The sequence below is a fragment of the Callithrix jacchus genome, chromosome 11, assembly GCF_049354715.1.
Source record: "Callithrix jacchus isolate 240 chromosome 11, calJac240_pri, whole genome shotgun sequence".
NCBI lineage: Eukaryota > Metazoa > Chordata > Mammalia > Primates > Cebidae > Callithrix > Callithrix jacchus.
Genome location: NC_133512.1, coordinates 79,112,148 through 79,138,778, shown reverse-complemented (window position 1 = coordinate 79,138,778; position 26,631 = coordinate 79,112,148). Strand labels below are relative to the sequence as shown.

The 26,631-nt window shown below is 40.2% G+C and overlaps 1 long non-coding RNA gene across 2 annotated transcripts in view; it reads right to left on the bottom strand.

Moving 5' to 3' along the window:
• The window catches only part of LOC118143709 (uncharacterized), a 40,746-nt gene extending 17,346 nt beyond the window's left edge, over positions 1 to 23,400 (bottom strand). The window contains exons 1-4 of one of the 2 annotated variants that reach the window (XR_013524084.1): positions 23,349 to 23,400; positions 20,263 to 20,408; positions 18,572 to 18,698; positions 7,831 to 8,169 (exon numbers count right to left, since the gene is read on the bottom strand). This is a non-coding gene — a long non-coding RNA (uncharacterized LOC118143709). Of the gene's footprint in view, positions 1 to 7,830; positions 8,170 to 18,567; positions 18,699 to 20,262; positions 20,409 to 23,348 lie in introns of those variants that run through there. The other variant, XR_013524083.1, reaches the window with a different exon arrangement.
• Between the last annotated feature and the right edge of the window lie 3,231 nt (positions 23,401 to 26,631).

The following is a 26,631-nucleotide window of genomic DNA, read 5'->3' as shown; positions in this document are numbered from 1 at the left end:
CGGTTCAACTGAAGAGCTTTGCTTCTTCATCCTTAGTTCAGGATCCATTTCCCAGTAATGACCCAGATAGCAGAGCAGCCATTATCTGGGACATTCCTGGGAAAGAGAGCATAGTGTGCCACATGAACATTTTTTAAGCTTCTGCTGAGATATACCACACCTCACTTCTCCTATTTCATTAACCAAAGCAAGTCACGTGGTCACACCTAACATGAATCTTAGTTTACCAAAATAAAAAGCCGGAAAGACTTGGTGAATAGAAAAACTGACTACTTAATGCACTAGAGAGATATGGACAAAGCAAAGCAATGCAGACAAACCCTTCTCTATTATGTAATTTTTGTATTTCCTACTGATAGCTAAAATGTATTCAGCACTTATTATGTGCAATGGACTGCAGTAAGGACAGACAAGTACTATTTAAGATTACAACAACTCTATAATAGATATTCTTATCATGACCACTTTACAGATGAGTAAACTAAGACTAAAAGGAAGTAAAGTAGTTTTCCCAAGCTCACATAGCTCGGAGCAAGCTTTTGAGTTGTGATTTCGTAGCTCCAGAGCTAGCCTACTGACAGAGCAGCCAGTTTGCTCAAGACTAAGAGGTTTCCTGAGGGATTTTCAATGCCAAATCCAAGACCATCCTGAGCATTACGGGTGCTAATCGTATTACTGGCTTATTGATCAGATTAGGAAAGAGCTCTGAAATCTGCTAATCCCTATACATAATAACAACACAGCATAATTCATGCTCTCCAGAAAAATCATTCCAAGTTTCATGCTTTTATTTTGATTTGTGTCTATTTGTTGGGTTATTGTAGTGGTGATGATAGTTTCATGTCATCATGAATATGCCTAAGAATCTCCCACCAAGATATCCTCAGTGGCATGTATTCATTTCACCCAGGCTTCCATGGACCACATAGACTTGCAGACCAGAAATACTGTGGCCTTGGGGATTATCACAATGTGACTGATTCTATCCAGATTTCCCCATCCTGTCCTCTGCTTCCCTGGAAGTCCCAACTGACTCACATCCTTCTTTAACAATCGTTTCCACTTTTATGCAGCCACTGTCATTGCTATCAATTCTCCTACAGCTGCCAGAATTGAAGCCTAATGACACAATTCTGTTTATTGACCAGTCCCTACATATCAAGCAATAGGCTGGGTCCATTACATATTGTTTCATGTCATCCTTGACTAATCAAGTTGGGTTATTAACCTTCTGACATACTCAAATAGTTCACTCTACTTTTTGACAAGAGCTTCTCTTCCTTTCCAGACCTAGTGATTGCCTGTTTTCTTGCTTTATACCTCATGTATCCACCATGAGAATAAGGCTATGTTTTAAGCCATCATTCTATTCTCAACAATCCCTCTTTCTCCCTTTAGCACAAAGCAGGACACTCAGAGGCAGCCCTCCTAGAGGCAGTCTTCTAAGAACAGCCCGACACTGAACCAAACTACCTGACCTCAAATCTTGACTCTGTTACCTGATAGCTATGGAACCCTGGACAAGTTTCCTAACCTCTTCATGCAAACATTTCCTCATCTGCAAAATAGGTGTAATAATAGTACCTACCTCGCAGGGTTGTTGTGAAGATTAAATGTATTACCAAACATAAAGCATTAAAACAGAACCTGGCATTGGACTTAAGCACTTTCAGGATGCAGGACTTTCAGTGCTGAAACTAGGAAAGTCCCAGGCAAAGCAGGGCACATTGGTAACTCTACCTAGCACATAGTAAGAGATATTTCTATGTAAGCTTTTGTTGAAGATGTAGTTGGTGATACATGGAAAGATAGTACCCTCTTTTGAACCATAACTAGATTATCACACATCTCCAATTTCTGTTTCTTTTCAGAATCATGTCATCTGAGCGAGCAGGATGCATACATACCTCCTAAAACAAGCACCCAGCTTATGGGCTCTTTTGTCTTCAAACAGATCATCCTAAGCAGAGGCCTAAATCATCTCTGGTCCATCTCTTCCAAGGTTTTTACTTTAGAATCGTAGGCTCACATCTCATTCATTTATTTACTCTTAAGGTCTGCTTACAAGAAGCAAAAATGGGGCTTTCTTCTTATTGGCTCATTTGCTTGATCTTGTTTGATGGGGCAAATTTTTGTAACACTAGGAGGTAAAACATTATCACTATCAACAGTGCCCAATATTATTTGGCTTTCCTATCAAGGTGCTTGCTGTGCACAAACAAATGGCATTTGTTCACTTATCCTCAGCTCTCACAACTACATAATCACTAACAGAATGTTAAATACATCTCTGATGTACTGGCCCAAGCTTACATAGGTATGTACACGGTCAACACAATTAAAAAGTAATATAAATTTTCACAAGTACAACTTGTGCATTTTGGACTTGTAATTCCAAAATGATGTTCCCACTTTGGATGGAGATGACTGGGTATAGAAGAAAAAATCGAAATTTAGTGCTAGATAGCTCCCAAGTCTATACTAGTTCAAAGAGATCTTAAATTACTTAAACATTTTGAGTCTGTTTCCTCATCTGAACAACATGAATAATATCTGCTTTATAGGGCTTTGCGAAAATTAATTGAAACTAATGCATATGAATCACCCAGCTTACTCCTTTTCAATTTTAAATCTAAGTTATGCTGGGGTGGGAGAAGAGGCACATAGCCAATCCAGAGAAGATGATGTCACACAAAATACTTGAAATTGCTTGTACCACATCTTATAAGTTTCTAAACACAAAAATTCACTCCAAGTCAAGCTTGGTGAATAAAGTGCCCCAACAAGGCAACACCATCTGTAACAAAAATGTAATTCTAAAGAGACAAGGAGGCGCAGATGAAAAATTAACTCTGAGGCAATTGCAAAAGAGGAGTTTCCAAAACATTTTGAGAAATGGTAGAATTTTTCATATTCGTTCATAGCTTCCCAAGGTGACTCCCTGAAACAGCAACCCCAACCTGAATGGTTGCATCTACGTTCATTTGTTTAAATCACATTTATTTTCATTTCTCTTACATAATTAAAATTAATCCTGATTTCAAGCATCAGTTTAGATATTCTAGTCGCTGTTTATGCTTGAAAGCACCTTGACATGTCATAAACCAAAGTTGAAAATAATCTCTTGTTATGCAAACCTTAGGGTTTGTGTAAGAAGGAATAAAGTTGGTACTAGACATATGGTACTCCTGCAGATGGCCACATGGAGGACAGATTTCCACTGCCAGACTGTAGAATAGATTTGTGTTTCCAGTCCTACCATTTAGGATAAAACATCCGCATACATTGGTTTTAAATCTTTTGATTTCAGCATGATTCAATAATATATTTGCATTAATATCTATTCACTTTGCTGTGAACTCTTGGCCCCAATGTGCATTATCAGAAGAAGTAAGACATGTTCCCCAGTTCTCTGATTTCTCAAAGTAAGAGGCTTTTCTACTAGTACTGACTGCCATAACTGTCTCAAAGAAAAAAAATATAGCCCCGGCCACAAAGTTAAATTATAGGAGAAATTTTTTTAAGTTAGGTTTGCTGATTTAGGAGGCCCTTGGTGAGCTTTCAGACCTCAATTAAGGCTGTGATTTGAGAAAAAGAAAATGAATTTTCCAAGCAATTAGGTGGTAATAGATCTAATGGCTTTGGGGGGAAAGAAATGGGTATATTTAACTTTGACAAGTAACTGCCATGCATGTGTTATATAACCTCTTTTGATAAGTCTTTTTGCTCCACAGACCAAATACCTTTTTTAATTATCTGAAAACGTCTTTCACAGGGAATTCTAAAGAGTAACAGCCTCAAAGCAGACAGGCATCCTGCCCTACTGAGTCAATAGCACTCACTTTTCTGAAAACACCTCACATTAATTTCATAATACTCATTTTAAAAGTTCTAAAAATATGTGCTTACTGATAAACCATATGGTCTCAGAAGGATATTTTACAAGAAAATGTGTCAGCTTTCATAAACTTCCACAGGGGACCCTTTTCCTTATGAAAGAAAAAAACCTGACATTGAAAACACAGTGGAATTTGAACATGAAAAGACTTTTTAGCAGCATGAAACAGTAATAGAATGCAACAAAATCAGTATATTTCATATTAAAGTAAGGCCCTGACTTCAGCTCATTTGTGGGACAAAAGAACATACCACAGGTTACAGTGATGTAGCACAGGTATTCAAAATAAATGGAGGGTTAGATGCCTCATTTATTTGTTATTAAAGGATAGGCAAAAGTTGATTCATCTAAAAACAGAGCTGCTTTTCTGTGCCTTATTCCATAGGAAAAAAACCTATTTTAAGCTTTTTGGTTTATAGTGTGCTATGTTCTTGATTATTTAACTCTACTTTTTTTCTTTACCAATCCTTCAGAGAACCAAAATGTGTCCTATAAAATCTTACAAGGGAGGAAATTCTTCATCCAGCTGCTGTGTATGAACAGGAAGTTTGGTTGTTTTCCTCTCTCAGGCTCCAGAAGGCTGACCTCTGACCTACAGGACAACAAAATACTTGGCTTTGGGTGACCATAAATATTTCCAGCTAATGACTGAATGGGAATTCCCTAAAAGATGGCATACAAAATTAAAACAAGTCACAGTCAACCTAAAACTTGGCTGGAAACAAAAGAACTTGAATATCCTCATTGCTGGCATTAGAATAATGAATTCTGCAGGCATACCTTCAATTAATCAATGAGGGATGAATGCCACGGTAGCCAAGCGAGTCCCACCAATGATGAATATGGATTTCTAAAGCCGAATCATTCAGGAGGTGATCTATAGTGTTTATTCAGATGACAAAACCAACAGGTCAGTTCCACTGCTAACCTGATCTCTTACCTGGTAAGATCCGAAGGGTGTTTGCTATTGTCTGATTGAAGAGTAATGATATTGAAGCAGCTCTTCTAACCCCCAGGAACCCTCTGTTTCCCAGAGCAGAACTGAGGAAGAGAAACAGAAGGTACACTCAGATTGAAGAAAGCTAAAAGAGGACAATTGTGCCACAGGATTAAGCTGAAGAGAGCAGCACCAGGTCACAGAGCCACAGTAACATAAGGTTGAGCTAAAAGCAAAAACACCTAGAAAAATAATAGTAATAATAACAACTGACATGTATAGAGCATGAATATTTGTCAGAAATTATGCTTATCTCAGTGAATCTTGACAACAACCTTCTGAGATGGGTTCTATCCCTGTTTTAGGGAGAAAAAACTGAGACTCAGAGAGAAAGCAGTAGAACAGGAATTAAATCCAGGCAACCTGACTTCAGAGTCCATGCTTTTGCCGAAAACTATAGAGGGCACCAACTAGAAGTGAGGAAATAGCCAACATGAGAATGAAACTGAAATGAATCAGGGAAGCAGCGAGGAGGTACAAATGGAGTCAGATGGGAAATATTCAAGGTACAGAGCCCAAAGCCAGGATGAGCAGGTGGGTGTGTGATGTGACTTTTAAAGCCTGTGCTCGCCTTGTCCAGAACCTATGATCTGTTTATCTATAAGTATTTGCAATTATACGCCACCATCAGGCAGGTATTACTGGACATAGCCATCTTGGTAAGTACAGATAATTCAAACACAAATTCTGCAAGTCAAATAGAATTCTTTCATTTCTCCTCACTTTTTTGTGTTTTTTTTTTAATATTCTTTTTCTCTCCTCACTTCTAGAAAAAAAATTATTATTTTGTAATTTATTTGAAAATCTCACCGGAAAAGAGTATATCGTGTATTTTATTTGAGGAGCTCAAAACATTTTATGAGCACTCTCCCCATAGCCACTGTAAAAATAAACAAATAATAGTGCTTATTATTCAGTGCCCCAAAGCTATGGTTAGAGTACTAGAAAAGAATACAGTGTCTTTTTATGGCCCTGTGGGGTATTCTGCACTTTCACCTGGGGTAAAGAGAAGACTATGATTTAGAAATTGGAATTTCTCTGATTGTCTCATAGAAATTACACATACGTAGGAATGAGGGAGTCGGTGGCAAAGCCTATGGGGCATACCAGGTTGTTTTGCCTGAGTTGATTTGTTAAATAATTGGAGCATGTATCATATAAAGTCTTTCACTCATTTTGCCATGCTGATAAATAGCCAGCTTCAATCTTCAGTATCTTTAAATGGTCGCCATTATATTATAATGTCCTCAGTGGAGCGATGCATTTCTGCTTACACTTCTTTTATTTCTAGAAGTGTGGTTTATAAAGAAATATATCTAGGCCGGGCACGGTGGCTCATGCCTGTAATCCCAGCACTTTGGGAGGCTGAGGTGGGCAGATCACAAAGTCAATAGATCAAGACCATCCTGGCCAACATGGTGAAACCCTGTCTCTACTACAAATACAAAAATTAGCCAGGCTGGTGTTGCATGCCTATAGTCCCAGCTACTTGGGTGGCTGAGGCAGAACAATCACTTGAACGTGGGAAATGTAGGTTGCAGTGAGCTGAGATCATGCCACCGCACTCCAGCTTGGCAACAAAGCGAGACTCTGTCTCAAAAAAAAAAAAAGAAAAGAAAAGAAATACATCTGACCAGTATAAATCATGATATGGAAATGATTGCCTTTATTAAATATATCTATAGCATTTCATGTTTACAAGAGTTTTTTGATCTGTTTAGGTGAGCATAGATATTTTCATCTTACTCCTGAAGATTAAAGATCACATTGCTAGAATTCACCCACTAAACTGATGACCAAAATAGTTAGAAGTCATATGGGGACACCTATTACAGTGTTGGCCCATTTTTCTTTTAATGGGGCAAAAGGTAGAGAAATTTGGACAATGAACCAATTTCCATTTATTTAATGATTGTACATATATAACATGATGGTTAATTTTGTGTCAACTTGACTGGGCTGTGGAGTACCCAGGCATTAGGTCAAACATAATTCTGGGGGTGTGTGTAAGGGTGTTTTTGGATGAGATTAACATATGAATGCACAGATTGAGTCAAGCAGATTGCTTCCCTAATGCCTGTGGTCCTCATCCAATGAGTTGAAGGCCTGAATAGAGCAAAAGGCTGATTCTCTGTGAGAGGGAACTCCTCCTGCCTGAGACTGAGCTGAGACTTTGTCTTTTTCTACCTTTGGAGGCAAACTGGAGCATCAGTTCTTCTTAGACCTTGAACTTGGCACCTTTTGGACTGAAACTTACACTATCATCTCTCCTGGTTCTCAGGTCTTTGGACTTGGACTGGAACAATACTGTCAAGCTCTCCTTGGCCTCCAGCTAACTGACTACAGATCCTAGGGACTTCTCAGCCTCCGTAACTGTGTGAACCAATTCCTTCTCATAAATATCTCTCTCTCTCTCTCTCTCTCTCTCTCTCTCTCTCTCCCCCTCTCTCTCTCTTCGTCCCTGTCTTCTCTCTCTGTCCCTGCACTCCCACCACCACCAGCACCACACACACGCACACACACACACCCTATTGATTCTATTTCTCTGAAGAACCCTGAATTATACATATGAATTGAATTATTCAGGCCAAATCCTTCCCTAATTCTTATTTTACATCAGTACTAGTATTTCTGGCAAAAACTACTCACTAAAATAGCATGTGTACTAGAAGATTAATTAGTCATCAGTTATTGAGGACTGAGCACCCCTGTGCCGGAGACTGCACTAGAAGAGTAAGGACAAACACAGGATCAAAAGGCCCAGGCCCCCCTCAAGCAACAGTGCACTTAGAAAGTGACAACATGTACCCATAAAACATCCTGAGAAACCAGTGTAACCAAAATGTGAGACAATATTCAGGTCAAATTTCGATAAATAAATCCAACTGCAGCGTTACAAAGAAAACGGTTTCTTAGCCGCAATCAACAGTCACCCAGTTTCAAATAATATTTAGCCAAGCCAAATATCAGTATAACAAACAAGGAGCATTCTTTAGACTTTGCTGTGAACGTAGGTGATTGTATAAGCTGGGCAAATATGTGCTAAAGCAGTGGCTCTCAAAATGTGTCTCTAGACCATCAACATTAGCATCACCTAGGAGCTTGTTAGAAGTAGGTATCCCAGCCCCTCTCCAGACCTGCAAAATCAGAAACTCTGGGGGTAGAGCCCAACATTTTGTGTTTCTGCAACTTCTCCATAGGATTCTGCTACATGTGACAGAGGCACCTGCTTCAGGTGGAGTGAGATCATGAATGTTTTCTGAAGGAAAACAATCTTGAGTTAGACTTGAAATAGAAGACTTGCCTGATTTTAATCTCTTGATAAACGGCTCTATAAACAAAACCAGAAAGACAGATTAAATATTTAGCTTTTCATGTAAGTTTAGACTCTGTCTGGATGCTAAACCATGTCATGCAACTACTTTGCCCAGCCTATTTTCTACTGATATTCAAACCTAAAATACACATTCCCCAGCCAGGCAGCCAGCCAGCCAGCCAACCATCTTTAAAAAATTCATAATCACACCCAAAACACTCGAGACTTCACATATTATCACTCAAGATGAAGTGTATAGTATTTCCCTCCACTGGCAATTGTTGTTTCTTTACTTTGTTCATTTTCTAAACCCTGTCTTTAGTTTGAAGGTGAAATTTGTAGAAAATTTACAAACCATAAAGAGGCTAAAATTAATGAGGACATAAAGATTACTAATTTTTAGTAGGCTTTTTAAAAAAAATTTTCTTATTTCTTGCTACAGAATATAGTTTTAACACAAACATGTGGCACCTTTTCATGAGTGCCATTTCAAAATACTTTTAGTGTTGTACTCCCACCTTGTGGAGAAAATTAGAAATTCACTCTTTCTGAACACCAGAGGCTGACAATGCACAGCAAAGGCTATTTATATCCAGTGTCAAGTTTAAATAAATATTGACAAATTCTGCCTATCATTTCATTGATTTTTCTATATCATTCAAATTCAGATATTTTTGAAATATCTGATGGTTGGTAGTTTGTTCTCTTTCATTCAGGCGTATAGTACTATCTAGAGGCAGACAAATAGTGGAAGTAATCTGCACATTTTTCTCTAACAACATTAAATTGTTTACTTTCTTAGGGTGCCTGAAAATAGAAATTAAATACATCAAGATAATGCAATTATTGCTGTTGAATATAGAGTCCTTAATAACTACACAGAAGGATTTGTGGTTGGTCTTTCATCATTTATTTTCTACATACTGCGCTAGTCCACAGAATAAATATCACTGTTTTTAAAAAGCCCAGTTTAATCAAAATTTCATTATAAACCTACAACTTGCAGCCCTAGAGTTGACTTATCACTGGTGCCAGATTAAGTGTCACCACAGCAATAAATTTAAGTCATTCATCAGAATGTACTTCGAGTTGAATTACTAGGGCTCATGAATGTAATGCTGCTACTATTTGAATGCACCCCCAGAGTTCATGTGTTGGAAATGTAATCTCCACTGCAACCATGTTTATAGGTGAGACCTTTAAGAGGTCATTAGGTCATGAGGACTCTGCCCTCATGAGTGGACAAATATCATTATGGCAGGAGTGGGTTTGTTATAACAGCAAGTTTGCCCCACTCTTTCTCTCTCTCATGATCTTTTGCCCTCCTGCCTTCCACTGTGGGATGACACAGCACAAAGGCCCTTGCCAGATGTGAGCCCCTTGACCTTGGACTTCCAAGCCTCTGGAACTGTAAAAAATAAATCTCTATTCTTTGTAAATACTGAGTCTCGAGTATTCTGTTTATAGCAGTACAAAACAGGCTAAGACAGGTGTCAAGGTCAAAAACTCGACAATATAAAATGCTCCAATGGAAAAAAGTAGGAGAGATGATAATTTCAACAGCTAATTTGGCATTCATCATATGTCAAGCTTCCACTCCTATGTCCTCTGTAACGTCCATGTGATCATCTCAGAACATCGATGATTTATATGAGTCAAATGATGCCACACTATGTAGGGGTCTGAACACAAAATGGGTCTACCTCAATCCAGGCAGAAAATGAAAAAACAACAATGGGCTTAAATTTCAAGGAATTCCAGCTTCCTCTGTCTTTGAGGTTATTAGGCAATGACATTTATTAAGTCTTTGCTATATTCAGGATGCCAACCTAATGAGATAGCTTGTCCTCCAAGGCTGAGCTCAAATGCCAGTGTGTCTCTAAAGCCAGATAGAATTAATTTTTTCTCTCCTCAGTGATACAGTGACATTTTATTGCTACAACTAGGAATGGACTTCACGTTATTTTGTAACTAATGTGTGCCCATAAGTTCTGTCTTCTCCACTAAGTTCTGAGTTCTTTCAGGAGAAGAACCACATCTTAATGATTTAGAATCTCCAACATCCAGCATGGCATCTGGGCACATAGAAGATGCTCAGGGAACGTTTGCTAAATGCATTGAATAAATTAGGCTGAATGGTATGATATAAAGGTGCTGAAAGCATAATCACTGCCTTCAGTTCATTTATGGCTTATTTGTAAATGCTCCTGGGTCAATTTGTCCCTTCTTCTTATACCCTGGTATATATTAGTTTAGCCTTTTGTAGAATTGTAAAAGCCCAAGAACATGGAAGATGTCCTCTGGGTTTAAATGGATCTAACAGAGGGTGCTCTGTTGGCTAAATGACCTCTTCATCAACTTTTTCAGTGGCTCCTTGCACAGGCTCTTCCCTAAAGGCACAGAATTTGTTGTGCAGCCAAATGAAACTTGGCCACTTTTCTTGCTTCATGTTATTTTCCTCTCTCCACGGTAGCTTGGAAATGCCCCCAAGGTAAGGTACTACATGGGAAGAATTAGGAAGTGGTCAATGTCCTGTGTTTTGTAAGGATACGAAGTTCCCTGTTGTTCAATAGTATTTTCCCCATGATTGTGGTCACTAAGAATCCCACCAAAAGGATTGATTTCGTTGTTTTATGACTCACCCTAACCCCCTTCAAAGGAAATGTCCCTTTGAAAGGGGGGCAACCCACACAGTTCCTAACACCTTGATATATGTTTATGAGACTACCTCCCATTTGCTCTAGTAAGAATTGGGGGAGAAAGCACAAAGATTCTGGACACTTAATAAGGGTAGCGAGGTGATGTGGGAGGAGGATGAACAGAAATGCTCTGACAGTGAGGCAAGGAAGGCCTGCCATCCTAGAGCCCTGTACTCCTGCGGCTGCTCAGGGACCCTTCCAGGTGGCCTTCCTGTACATTCTGTGCTTTCTGCTGTGCACCCAGTTTCTCACTGCTATGCCCTCTCTTCAGAGAGATAGTGTGAGAAAGACATTCTTCATACTATATGAACCGTCAGAATCTTCTTTCCCTCCCAAGTTATGTATGATAGCCTACATGGTGTGGACATGTTCTGGTTAAACCAAAGGTGGCCTGAGCTTAGCCTGCATGCCAAAGTGGTCATTTCCAACAAGAAGAACGAGAAGCCCTTATCACATAGCCTTGAAGAAGAGTAGCGTCGTGTTCCCACAAAGATAGCCAGTCAAGAGCATGCATTCCCAGGGCAGGATGAAGAGGGATGGACTCACACTGTCATGCCTCCTCCAAAATTCACACAGCAGGCATCCAGCAGCTTACACAGGACACTGGAAGGACACTATACCCTGCAAATTAGCAGATTGTAATTCTGTACTTTAAACTTGCTCTGAGCAGAGTGTAAATAAAGGCTAACTACTCTCTGAGATAAATGGCATTGATCCTAAAGCAAACAAGGTAGGCACTCTCTTTCAGATAAGGGGTGCCAAAAACAGCCTAGGAGGGCCAGGCACAGTGGCTCACGCCTGTAATCCCAGCACTCTGAAAGGCTGAATAGGGAGGATTGTTTGAGGCCAACAGTTCCAGACCAGCCTGGGCAAAATAGTAAGATACCCATCTCTACAAAAAATAAAAAGGTACCTGGGCATGGTGACATATGCCTGTAATCCCAGCTACCCAGAAGGCTGAGGTTGGGGGATTGCTTGAGCCCAGGAATTTGAGTCTGCAGTGAGTGTGATTGTGCCACTGTACTTCTGCCTGGGTGACAGAATGAGACCCTGTCTCTAAAAGGAAACAAATTTCATTTAATTTAAAACATCCTAAAACACACTGAAGAGGAGCCAACCTCATCAGATCACCAAATCAGAAACAAAGAGTTAAAATTCAATAAACATTTCTTGATGTTATTGTCGTCATTGTTATCGTTACTGTTTGGGCAACCAAGATTGCTGCCTTCTTGGGATTCCTTTTTGGGAGAATTACTTCTCCACCTCTCCATGCAGCCTTAGTCAAACTGTACCTTACCCTAACCAGAGATTTGGCACCAAGTCATGGAATGGAGTTCTCTTTACCTGGACTTTGTACACAGAGGGAAGTGATACAAAGATCGTTTTCAAAAAAATTAAGTTTATGGCATGTTTGTTCCAGGACCAGAGCCTATAAAATATGGTCAGATAATTTCATTTCCACTGCCTAGACATCTGCCAAGCTGTTCTGGTTTCTGTTCTTGTTCTGTGATAGCATGGAAGCCAATACATTTCTAAGCATATCCATTCTATAGTGAATACCTCCAGTACATTTTCTTTTTGGTAGCACTAACAAGAATTAGCTTAGGTTACCTATAACTAAAGAATCCTGGTTGGTACACTTTATAGCCTTTAGAGATTATGGCAGATCAACAGATGATTGATGATAGACAGATAGATAGATAGATAGACAGACAAACACATGCATACACATACACATATATGAAAACTATATTTGAATACCTATACCAGCTATATCTTAGCTGGTTGACTGAAGATGTCCATGGTAGGCAAAACCAGGTAAGCCAGACACAATACGAAGCACAAGTTATTTCTGTCTACATATGCCATGTGCTACATTTTAATTTTATCAGCTTACTTCCAGCCTCTCATTGTGGATGGTCCCTGAGTGACCAAGGAGAGGCAAAGCAAAGATAAAATGTTGAACACAACTCTCTTGATCTCATCACATGGGCCTATTGAACTGAGAATTCTATTCCAATCTCTTGAAAGGGAAAAAAAGGCTAAATTTTAGATCAAGGAAAGGAATCAATAGACACCAAACCTTTAGTCCATCTCATTTCCAACTCTCCCAGTCCCAAATAAGGTAATTCTTATAGTTGGGACATTCCACCCTCAGGATACATGTGGCTAGCAGCAAGTTCACATTAAAGGGATTTTTCTTGGACTTCCCTGGGCTGAGTCACCACCACTAAGGATCCCATACAAGAGCTGAAGAGGCCAGTCAGCTTCTCTGAATGGCAGAAACACAGCAGTGCCAGGTTGGGACTCAAGCTCAGTTTTCTGGTCCATCTTCCCCAAAAGGCAGAATTCATTTCAATTGGCTTATTTAACCATAAGCTTGACTCAGAAAAATGGGAGCTTAACATTATGAGGTTAATACTTAATTTTGTTTAAGAGAATTAACTTTATTAAGACAAAGAATAAAAACTTTTTTCAGCCACACTTTGCTGACTTGTGCGTTTTGATACCTTTTTTAAAATCGCTGCATTTGTAGTTTTAAACACTTGCTCCTTTTTCTGAATGTCTAAAAATGAGATCAACACAAACACGGTTTGCTCCAACCAAGATTTAAGGCACCTCTAAAAAAATCCAAACAATAGAATAAGGTAAACGTTCATCTGCTAGGGCTAAATGTTACTCTGCTAACACAAAATACCATAGTGCAGGTGGATTAAATAACAGAAATTTATCTTCACACAGTTCTGGAGGCTGAAAGACCAGGATCAAAGTGCCATTGGGATTGGTTTCCAGTGAGGACTCTCTTCCTAGCTTATAGATGGCTGCTTCCTACTGTGTCCTCACCTGGCTTCTTCTCTACATGGAAGGAGAGAACTCTCTTGGTGTCTCTTCCTCTTCTTATTATGTCACCAGTTCTATCAGATAAGGGCCCCACCCTTCTGACCTCATTTAATCTTAATTGCCTCCCTAAAGCCCCTATACTCAAATACAGTTTACACTGAAAGGTTAGGGTTTCAACGTATGAATTTGGGGGAACGTAATTTAGTCCATAACAGGCTGCTATAATTACATACCACAGACTGGGGGGCTCAAACCAGAGAAATTTATTTTCTCACAATTTCGGAGGCTATAAGTCTAAGATCAAGGTGCCATTGGGGTGCCTCCAGTGAGGCCTCTCTTTCTGCCTTACAGATGGCTGCCTTCTCCCTGTGTCTTCACATGGTCTTTTTTTCTGTGTCTCTGACTCCTAATCTCTTCTTCTTATAAAACACCAGTCATGTTGGGTTTGAGCCCACCCTAATGGGCTCACTTTAACTTCATTACCTCTTTAAAGATCCTATCTCCAAATAAAGTCACATTCTGAAGCACTAGGGGTTATGACTTTGACATATGAACCTCAAAGGGATACAATTCAGCACATAATGGTAAAACATTAAGAAAGAAATTGGGCAAACAATAAGGATAGGAGAGATGTTGAGATAATAAAGGGTGATGATATACTTACTAAGCTTGGATTACCGCTCTGGCTCGGAGGCTCATAGCTGCCAATGCAGACAAGGGAATATGGCTGGTTACCTTGAGTATGAATTTAAACAATGATCTTCCAGAGGCAGGATGCTTTTTTGCCTACCAAAAATAGTGACTCTAATTGTAAGAGACTTCAGCCAGAGAGGAAAAACAAAGAGCACTACGACAGCCGAGTGAGAAATGTATTCTGATGTAATCATTGTCTTATGTATTCCTCACATTAATGTGAGCAATCACCTATGCTTCGAGATTTTGGGGAGGCAAATAGTGTCCCCAAAGAAATTAATATTTTGTAAGTAACATGTGGTATAGTTATATATGTTTACACAGAGAACTTTCAAAAACTATCTTCTGTGGTCACTTTAAACACTTTCCTAAAATTAACTGCAGTTTTAATTTCTCAATCAAATCACAAAAGTCATAAAGAATTCTTAGCTCTAGATGAGCTCTTCACAGTCTTCAACCCGCCTCCATGACCATTCCAGCTCAATGGGCCAAAAATGATGCATGTTCAGGTGCCAGAGCACAAAATATAACAAGACCCCATGTCCCCATGTCCTGCAGCCCACACAGATTACCTTTAAGGGGAAACTAGTTATTTGGAAGTGAGTAGACAGGAAGCTAGAGTCCCAGAGGAATGGTAGAGGCTGGGGATATCTCAATCGCCCTTCTAGTCTCATTCACAGATCAAGTCTGTCCTCCAAACTAAAGAGAATTGCCTAGTTAGCCTTCTTTTCCATCACAAACAAGGAGTCTAGTGTAGTGATAAAAGTGCATGAACTCGGGAGATCCTCTGCCTGGGTTTGAATCCCTGAATCAGCATTTATTCAATGTGTGACCTTGGGAAGGTTGTTAAGCTCTCTGTAACTTGGATTTCTCATCTGCTGGAAGTGGGGGGACAATTACACCTGTTGAGGGGGTTTGATACATGGATTTGAAAAGGGGAGGGCCAGTGGGAGGGGGAGGTGGGGAGGGACAGCCTGGGGAGAAATGCCAAATGTGGGTGAAGGGGAGAAGAAAAGCAAAGCACACTGCCATGTGTGTACCTACGCAACTGTCTTGCATGCTCTGCTCATGTACCCCAAAACCTATAATCCAATAAAAAATTAAAAAAAAAAAAAAAAAAAAAAAAAAAAATTACTTAACTATGTAAAGTATTTACAAAAGTGCCCAGCACATACTAAATGTGATTGTTATTAAATAGTTCTTTACCATCTGAAAATTACCATTTGGAATAAATAAGTTTCTATGAAATTATTTGACTAGAAATGATAGTTGGAGTTAGAACAGTTTCAGCCACATTTTGCATATTCACAAACCTCAAAATGCATTCTATATTGTGGGCACGGTTCATTTATTCAGATATGTAATGAGGATCTCATTGTGTTTGTAAAGAGACATGAAATCCTTTATCAAAGTTTCATAATGAGACACCTCTGCGTTTAAAACCACAGAAGGGAATTCTCACCTTTCTGAGCTGTTGTAATCCCTTGCAACTCAGAATTTTTCTATCTGCTTTTCCTCCAGGTCCAGGCTTGACACTTTTTTCTCCAACTGAGTATCTTTATTTAAGATTACTTTCCACAGATGTGTTTGTGTTCACTTTTCTCAGTTGAATCTTGTGATTTTTTTTTATTATTTTTTCTCAAATCTCTGAGCTCCACTAAGCTTTTGTAAACGTGCAGTCTGTGGTGTCCTCATCACCATCCTTTGGAGCTATGTGGTAAGCCCTACTGGCACGCCTTCTGCCAGGTCATTCAAGATCCTTTTAACATTTACATCCAAGGCTTTTCTGAGTCTTTTTCTCGCATCCCATATGTGTTTCACTAGAAAATGTCACTGGCCGGCTGGTTCTATCCTTTTTCATTATCGTTCATTCTCTCACTCATCTCCCCTTTTCTGTGTTCCTCCAAGAATTAAGAGAAACTTTGTTACTGAAAGCCCACAGCTAAACTGGGGTTCCAGCACCAGGACAGTTAGCAGGCCTGCCCTAATGGGAAACAGAGGGAAGCTCCATGAGGGTGTTTGCAGTGGGTCTTTCAGGCTGATGGCCTAGTGCCTGGTAGTCTGACCAGTGCCCAAAAGTGAGTGGAGGGGTGGTCCCTCACATGGGAAACTTGTTTAAGCTAGCAGATGCCCTTTGGCTCTTGTCTAACCTGTGTCCAGGTTATGTCTGCCCAACCATTGCTCTGGCACTGGGAGTCCAACATTGAGCTCTCCCTGGCTTCCTGGGAAAAACCCAGCCTGGGGTAGCCCCTGATTTTTCAGATGGATGGTCCAACTCCAATATAGCACCACCATAGGAAACAAGTTCCCAGATTTTTATTTACAGATACTGAATAGGGAGGGCACAATGAGTCAAAAGGCAGTCCTCATCCCTGGGTCAGGTCATTCAAGAATGAAGAGTCAGGCGCAGAGAGAGAGAGAGAGAGGCGGGGTGGGGCCGGGGGGGTACTTTCAGTTCACAGGCAAATGCTTGACTGGTTCATTTAAATGAATCCGTGAGAAAGCAGGGAGCCCTAGTAGGCAGAAGAGCTGCCTCTAGCTTCTTATCTCTGGCCATATCTTGAGCCACTTGGGTGTGGTGGAGAACCAGAAACTGTGTCATCGAGCCCTGCTTCCGGTATAACAAACTTAAATTTGTATTCAAAATGGATGCCAACACAACATAAAATTGTAAGAATTCACGGCAATTACCCAAATAGGCTCTGTTCTTCCAGGATGGCTTTTCTCTTAGTGTACTCAGTGTAGATACATAATTACTATAGAACATTTTCAAATGGGATAATTTGTTTTTTAAATTACAGCCATAGGCTCATCTGGGTTTGTGTTCTTTCTCTTTTCTGTACTATCTAAGGTAATCAGATTTACACTGCCATGTATACTGACTCCCTGTTGTTCTTGTGAGAAGTGTGACATCTGTTATTTTACAATACTTAACTCATGTGCACTGACAGCCAGACACCTACTGGAAATAACAATTAAAGGCATAAATAACACACATCTGCATGTGTTCTGGCACGAGCCCACATATTAATACTGCTTACCACCTTACAGATTTACTTCTTTTGGCATTGTAATAAGCATTCGGTTTTAAAGAGTTTAGTTTTCCTTCCTGTGGAGATTATGGCATATATTTTAAATAATTGCATATTTTTTGTGAGTTGGGCATATGTGGTTGTGTGTGTACCCACGAGTGCGTGCACTTCAATAATTGAACATCCAGAAAAGGGAGGCACTCCCCATCTTATTCTCTCATTGCAGCTCTTGCCTTCCTACCTGAATAGTTTTTACAACGTCAAGCACGACTCATTGGCAATTCCTGCTGATATAAAATTCATAGGCCTGTGTGCTCCCTTCTGAAGGCAGCAATTTGCATTTCTGTAGAGCTCTGAAAGAATAGGAGAGAGTTATTAACTGTTATTATTTGCTGACCACCCACAGCACTCACAATGGGGTATGAGAGACAAGAAGGGGGAAGGTCAGCTCTTTAAAATGTACGTGTAACTAGCTCAGAGTCGCTGGAAGCATCTTGGTGGCACTTTAATTAGCAGCTTCCAGGGTCAGAGGACTCTAGAAAGCTTTGCAACATCTACTTGGAGCCCAAGGAAACTGTCACTTCACAGATTCATGAGACATGAGGGCTGGCAGAGAACAGCTGTGAATCCCTCTGCTTCTCTGTGAAACAGGTTAGCTCTACCTCACCCCTACTTTGTAGAGCTTGGGACTGGGACTCTCCACTGGCATCTGCTGGGCATCACATATAATATTAAATGCTTATTTCTGGCCAGGTACAGTGGCTCATGCCTATAATCCCAGCACCCTGGGAGGACGAGGAGAGTGGATCATCTGAGGCCAGGAGTTGAAGACCACCCTGGCCAACATGGTGAAATCCCATCTCTACTACAAATACAAAAATTAGCCCAGCATGGTGGTGCACGCCTGCAGTCCCAGCTACTTAGGAGGATGGGGCAAGAAAATCGCTTGAATCTGGGAGGCAGAGGTGACAGTGAGTTGAGATCGCACCACTGTACTGCGGCCTAGGCAACAGAGCGAGACTCTGTCTCAAAAAAAAAATACTTATTTTCTCTCAAGGAAATTGAACGGTGGGAGGAAAGGCTGAACTCACTGACTGAAGACATGGTACTGCAGTGGAGGGCATTATAATGGCAGGGAGAGAATGGAGCCAGAACAGAACCCGGAGCAAGAAGCTCCCATGGTAGCAGCCAGACTGCAATAGAAAGCCAGCACTTCATAGAACTGGAAAGAGAACAAAAAGCCTTTTTTCTTTGTTTTCTTTGGAAAAAAAAAAAAAAGCATAGCTTCCAACCCTTATTTAGAACATCCTAATTTTTTTTTCTAAAAAACTTTCAAATATTTCTAAATGGCAGAGCATGAGGTCACAGTTTTCTGTTGATTTTTTGGAGGATAATAGATGAATGAGCAGGTCAAAAGAGGTTGTATAAAACTGCACTTTCCAAACAAGACCCAGGATTCTAGCATTAGAGAAGAGTAAAGCTTTCCATCCTAAGATATGTCACAATGTGACCACATTAAAACAAAAAATATGGGCTGGCTATGGTGGTTCACACCTGTAATCCCAGCACTTTGGGGGGCTGCCGTGGAAGGATTGCTTGAGTCCACAAGTTGGAGACTGACCTGAGCAACATAGTGAGACCTCATCTCTGCAAAAAGTAAAAAAAATTAACCTGGGCATGGTGGGGCTCGCCTGTAGTCTCAGCTACTCAGGGGGCTGAAGTTGGAGAATCATTGTGTCCTGGAGGTCAAGGCTGCAGTGAGCCAAGATCCCACCAGTGCACTCCAGCTGCGTGACAGTGAAACCCTATCTCAAAAAATAAATAAATAAATATCTAGATATCTACATGTCCAATGACAGGGAAATGTTTAGTGACATCTACATGATGGAATTATTAGACAAGCATATAATTATGTTTTCAATTCATTTTAGTGATCTAGGGAAAGGCTTACTATATAACATTAAGTAAAAGAACCATGGTAGAAAACTGCACTGCAGTTTGATTTTATTTATAAGATGTATACATACATACACTCATACTGGAAGGAAACACATCAAATTGTCAATAACATATCTCCCAGTGGGGAAGCTATGAATGATTTTAATTTTCTTCTTAAAGAAAGATTCTTTTTCTAATCTTTCCCTGATGAAGCGTTGTACTAAAATCAGAAAATAAAAAAATATTTTCCAATGACGGGCTAGGTGCAGTGGCTCACGCCTGTAATCCCAACAGTTTGGGAGGCCAAGACAGATGGATCACTCGAGGTCAGGAGTTTGAGACCAGGCTGGCCAACATGGTGAAACCCCATTCTACTAAAAATATGAAAATTAGCTATGTGTGGTGCTTGCACCTTTAATCCTGGCTACTCAGGAGACTGAGGCAGGGGAATCACCTGAACCCAGGAGGTGGAGGCTGCAGTGAACTGAGTTCGTACCACTGCACTTTGCACTCTAGCCTGAGTGACAAAGTGAGGCTCCATCTCAAAAAATAAACAAACTTTTTAAATGCCTGGCCTACTGTGAAGAGAAGATTCAACTCATTGGCTGAACAAACATTCACTTGGGTGATAGAAATTTGAGATTTCATAAAAGTCCATCTTAATCAAAAATCACTTTCACCAGTATCCTGCAAGCACCCAAAATTCCCACAATTAGAGATCTACTCCACAATAGATTTTAAGCAGACAGTATATATTGTATAATCCTATTTTTCATTGCTTTTAAATGAGCATATATTTTCATGTCTATTTATTCTTTATTTCTATTATACATGTGTTTGAAACTGACCCAAGTCCATTTGTGCACAATCCTCAGATTGCTTTTAATAGACAGTTGTTGCCTCTAACAGTTAGAAGCAGGGAATAGTTATGATGTCTTCTCCTACAACTCCTCACCAGGCAGTGCACTGAAAGCAGGTCTCGTATGGATTTTTGCTGAAGGAACAAAGATTTTATTAGCTGGCAGACACAAATATAGTCACCATCTCCTCTTGTAAGACCAAGTGCCGGTTCTCTGTTCCTTTAGACACTCCAACTGACCTTGTATGAAAGGTTCATCAGAGGCATTTGTGACAATGGTCTACCTACAGTAGTCAGTAAACCTAGTTGGAGGTGAACGACAAAATTATCTCTTTTAAATGCACAGAGGACAGAATGGACTCTTAGACCAAACATGCCATGCAAACTATATAGAATTGGACTTAACTAGACACTTGTTCCCTATTCACCCAGGACAGGAGTGCCTATATAATATTTCTAGCCAATTCACACATCTTAATCTCCCGTAATTTTACTAAGTAAAAAATATTTCTAATATCCATTATACTAAATAAACAAATAACTGGAAAGCTTGCAGTGTGTTCTAGGTTCTTCTAGAGTGTGGCCTTCTAATTAGTATTTCATTAGTAAATAAGCATCTCTGGAGTATTTTTCTTGACTAGGGCATGTTAGAGGTTAACTATTCAGCCCTAAGGTATTCATTAAAGCTACAATACAGATACTTCAGTATTTTATAATAAATTATAGACCATATAATGATATGCATTTTTTAAAGTCTAAAAGAAAAACTAACAAATTATTATTAGTGGTTATCTCTAAAAGAATGGAATTGAGAAGTGAGAACATTTTTCTTGACACTCTTTTGTGTTATTTGAAGAAAAAAAGCAACTATTACCTTTGTGGTATAAATTTATACTAATAAAAGTTATTAAAGGCTAGGATCAATAATAAATGAAGATCTATTTGTTTGAATCAAAGGTTTACCTCTGCACACCTTCAGAAGTACACAGTAGTGTGCCAGATGTGTTGCAAAAGCACAGGATAAATAAGGCATGTCTTTCTACAAAGTGAACTTTTCTGGAAATTGTAGAAGGGTGAGGTCAAGTAATTAAAAGAGTAGGCAATTTAAAACAGATTTTAAGAACTTTCCCTCAAGTCTTCCTTCCCCCAAACTTACTCCCTTACCTCCTTATATGGCTGTGTCAGATTCTGGCTCTGTCCCCACCCAAAATCTCATTGTGAATTATAATACCCATAATTCCCATGTGTCAAGGACGGGACCAGGTAGAGGTATTCCGATCAAGGCAGCAGTTTTCTCCTTGCTGTTCTCATGATAGTGAGTGAGTTCTCATGAGTTCTGATGGTTTTATAAGCATCTGGCATTTCCCCTGCTTGCACTCGTTCTCTCTCCTGCCATCCTGTGAAGAGGTGCCTTCTACCATGATTGTAAGTTTCCCTGAGACCTCCCAAGCCAAGCAGAACTGTGAGTCAATTAAACCTCTTTTCTTTATAAATTACACAGTATTGGGTACTTCCTTGTAGAAGACTAATACACCTTCCATCCTACCTCCCTGAGCTCCTTTAGAGACCCTCATTCACTTTTTTCTATCATTAAAGGATTTTAGTGGGAATTTTGAAGAACAATGCCCTATTTTATTATTGTCCATTAATACCTGGGAATTACCAGACTCTCCAAAATCATTATCAATCATTTACCTACCAGGGCCAGAGAATAACTAAAAAAGATGAGTAACTGGTGGCAGTTGGTGGTTGGGAAAGGCAGGTGGTGGTGAAGAGGAAAGGCATGAAGGAGAGGAAGAGTAGCCTCCAGGTTCAGGGGTACCTGAACCCTGCGGATGGCCAAGCCTTTAGCCCTTTGGGGACTGGAGCACTGAAAAGGTCAGTGGAAGGAATAAAACAGAGAAGGAGTAAGTGAAGCAGAGAAGTCAGAGAGCATCCCAATCTTATCCCTTCCCAGGAAAAATATAGACATATGTTTAGCAGCAGTCGGGGCCATGTCAGTTATAAGATTTACTGCCAGTGATACACATCTGTCCGCTTATTTGCATCAAGCAAAAGAGCTGAAGCTACAATTTGTGTTCATGATAAATGAAGATTTGGAAGACATTTGCTTTTCCCTGTCTTTTGCTTACTTAAGCATCCTGCAGATACAAAAGACACTGCCAGCATTTGCTTAGACAACACTGAACACGGGGGTAGGAGTGAGAAGGAAGGGAGAAAATCACTATGAAATATTGCCACTTCCACTGCAATTCTGGACCCATCATTTTAAATTGTGAAATGCCCGCTGCTGCATGTGAGAAGCAGGAGCCTTTCCTGCTTTGAAGGCATTGGCAGGAAGCTTCATTTGTCAGGGAAGGAAAAATGCATAATTCAAAGCGAAAGTCACCTGGCCCTGATAACCTGAAACAAATGAACCAAAACTTCATTCTTTGGTTCAGCGCCAAGGAACCAGGCCTGCATCTCCAGATAGAGCAAATTTTCCCCCTATTTCGTACTCCCTGTTAGATGCACTAAGCACCTAATGAAGGAAGAGAGATGAGAGTTGACATCAGAACATCATCAGCATAACTGCTTTTGTGTATTTGTCTTCAGTGGTCTTAGGGTTCTTACCTGTTTTATTCACTCTTGCCCTCTCTCCCTCTACCTCTGCAGAAAGATTTAGTTCTGTGTCCCTGTGTCTGAATGATTATAAGCCACTCCAGAGTGTTTGGTTGCTTCTCTGATATTCCTCTCTTTTTCCTTCCTTTTCTTTTCTTCATCACAATTTCTGTCCGAACACCCAGCACCCCCTACCGCCATAAATCCAAAGTTTAATTCAGGTAGCTAGCACATGACAATGAGTCACCATTCATCCATCCCCCATCTTTTTTACAAATATCTATTTACAGCCTCTTATGGATGAGATGTTTGAGAAGGGAGAAAAAGCACTCCCCCATCCCCTCTTCTGCAGTCTGTATTCCTAAGAGATTCTGAAAACTCTGCCCCTAAAGTGACTGTAAGCTGTTCACAGTTGTTATCTGTATAGATTTATAAAGAGGAGATATTACATAAAAATTACAAATCTATTCTTACAATGCTCAGTGATCCCTGGCTGAATGCTACTCTCCTCCTTCAGCAGCTAAGTAAAATGAACCAGCAGAGCAAATAGAATCTGGTGCCCATGGCAACATGCGTTACTTCTTTGAACTTGTCAATCTCTCACAGGGAAATCACATTAATGGGATGTTTTTCTGCTACAAATAGCTTTTGTTTTCACATTTTAATTACAGGGCTAGATTTTTCTTGATTTCTAATTCTTCAAATACCTGGGCAAAAAAGAAAGTAAAAAGTAATGTTGTTTCAAAAAATGTCTTTGAAATTCCAAGCAGCCTCTTAGTTGGGAGAAAGAGGGGTAGAATGGAGAGACCATGTATATTTGTTCCCATACTTCCCGCAACATAACCGAAACGCCAAAATACTTTACCATTTTGCTTTTTTTTGGATAGTTTCCTTATCGGTAAAACAACTACAAAAAAAAAAAAAAGATAACAACATCTTACCCACAAAAGTGTTATAAGCTTTAATTGAGGATAACTACTAAGGATTATCAATTAATATTGCTGATTAGTGCTGGATTTGGGAGCCTCCCATTCCCCTTAGGCCCTGAGCTGCTTCATTCAGTCATTATAGGCCAGGAAATGTTCATTTTATACATCTTTAATTGCTTAAGGGTAGGCCCTGGTTGTAGAAGTTTATGAACACATTTTCTGAACAAATTAGTAAGTTCATTAAAAGGGCAAAATTAGAATTAATTTCCACTACTGAGAAAGCTGAGGAGCTAGGAGGCAGCAACTATGTACTGTTGTGTTTTCCATGGGAAGCTCCAAGGAAGAAAGAGTTGGACAAGACAGAAAGAAACCATGAATATTTCTTTTAAGTTGCAAATCTTAGTACTCTTCACTCTGACTTGAAAACTAGCTATACAATAAAAAGCAGGGGGAACCACTCTGATAAAAAAAAAAAAAGACAGTTGGTAAACTGAGTTGTGAAAGTCTATCTCTGTAACTGTTTCTAAATCTTATCATTCTGATTTCTGAAAAGCATGGAAAGAATAAATCTATGCAGAATTTTTTTAAATTCACTCCCAGGCCCTGGATTTACCCACTCTTTGAGATATAGATATACAAAGAATTGCACATACTGAATGTGTGCTGTTTGATGAGTTTGGACAGCCGAACTCACCCCATGGTACCAGGACTGCTGTAAAGGTAGTAAGAAGACAGACCCAGCACCTCGCGAAGATTTTCCTTAGGACATTGTTGCCAGAGGAAATCAGACCAGCCTAAGCTACTTCCTAATAGTCAGTGCCTTCTGAATAGTGCCTCCCAGTAGAACGAAACATCTACAGGATTCAGAATTCATTGTTGGACGAACTGGACCCACAGGGTGTAGAGCGCAAGCAGAATGTAGCCATTCCTACTCCCCTCCGTGACTCACACCAGCTCTCATGACTTGCTCTTCTGTGTCCTTGAAAAAAATCCTAAGCAGGTCCTGTATACTTTCATATCAGTCTCAGGTAATTTAAAGCCCTGTGAGCATTTTAGGCAATAAAATATCTGACCAAATTTACTACTAACACTTTAGTCTTTTATTCCGTTTTACTCCCTTCTTCCTTCTTCAGGCCAGAAATCCAACAGTGGGGAAGCACAGAATGTGGTCCATTTCTTTTTCATCCTTGCTATGACACCCTGGGACTCCTGGATGGAGCCAGAAGAAGGAGGATCGAGAAGGTCCCAAAAGACTTTACACCTGGGTACAGTTGTAATCTTGCTTTGGGACCCACTGGGCTGAGAAAATGGCCCAAGAGAACTCCTGTGGAAGACTTCAGTAGAATCTTTACAGACCACACTCCATGACTCAAAGGATCTCTTCTCTGTAGTTCCCTTGATGCTGGGGACTCCTCCAGCAGGTGCTGTTCGACTTCCTGCTCAGCCCCCTGGTTCCAAATGTTCTGCTCTTACGTTCGGATCACTTTGACCTCAGAGCATTCCTCTAGGATAGAGACTCTCTCTAGGCAACTCAGGCCAGTTGCCTTCCACAGTATCCATAACTAGCCAGATACTGATGCACCCCTGCTCCCCAAACCCCAAAAGAAGAGGCCATTCCCAGCACAGGTCTATCTCCTTCCCCAAAGTTCTGGGGCAGCTCTAGCTATAGCCTCTCCCATAGATATTTTAACAGATTTCAGTCAGATTTCAGTTTTCCTGAAGTTCATGTTGGGTGGGAACGGCAGGACCAGGTTAAGTGTCTACAGAGTCATCCAAACTCTGCATCTTCCTTGCTTCTCTTCTGTAGTCCAGAGGTGGACATGGGAACAATGGTGGCAGAACCAGAGGTCACATGTCTTTGTATGTCTAATCCTTTGCTTTAGACTGTGGGAGTACTTGACCCCACAGTATTGCTCCCAGCCCTCGTGGCCTTGGCCTTCCTTCAACACAACAAGAAGTGTTGCATTTAGCATCCTGTTACAAGAAGTTGTTTTTGCTTGTCCGGGGCTTTTGATAATGAGATGTCCAATGATGCAGAAATGTAATAAATAATATACATGTATAGGTTGGGGCTGTGGCAAAGGGGGACTACTGAAGTGCCCTTGACGGTGTGAACAAATTTACATAAGTAGCTCAGAGGCCTTCTAAGAAAGAAGGGATCAAAATTCCAATACTTTATCTCAAGATTCACCACTGAAATCTGTGAACTGCACTGGTACCAACCAAACTTAAGGAGCAAAGAAAGACCCCTTGATTTAAAAAAAAGGAAAAGAAAATGACCAAGGGAGAAGAAAAAAGCCTATGAGCTAAGCCCAGAATCAAGTCAGGTAGTCAATGAGGGTACTGATTTTAGGTCTTATCTGAAAATGACTCCAGCATTTCTAGGGACAGAGTTTCAAAGATCCTTGTTCTTGGAGAATTGGGAAACTCATGGCTCTATTTTCCCCATATCCATAAGCCTCACTGTGAAATGGAGCATTTGATTTACTGAAACATTATTGTTTACTAGCTCACACAATTCATCCCTTAGATGAGAAACTGTATGTTAATATCCATGATCTCCAATAAATATAGCCATTAGATTCAGGACAACTGAAAGCCATAACCCATAATCTAAGAATTGATAATGGAGAAGAACTTTCCAGGTAATGCCAGTCATTAAACCTGATGAAACACCAGAAGATACTGACCTCCTAATATATACACTATGAAAAGTGACACAAGGCCAGTGCGCGGCGGCTCATGCCTGTAATCACAGCACTTTGGGAGACCGAGGTGGGTGGACCACCTGAGGTCAGAAGTTTAAGACCAGCCTGGCCAACATGGCA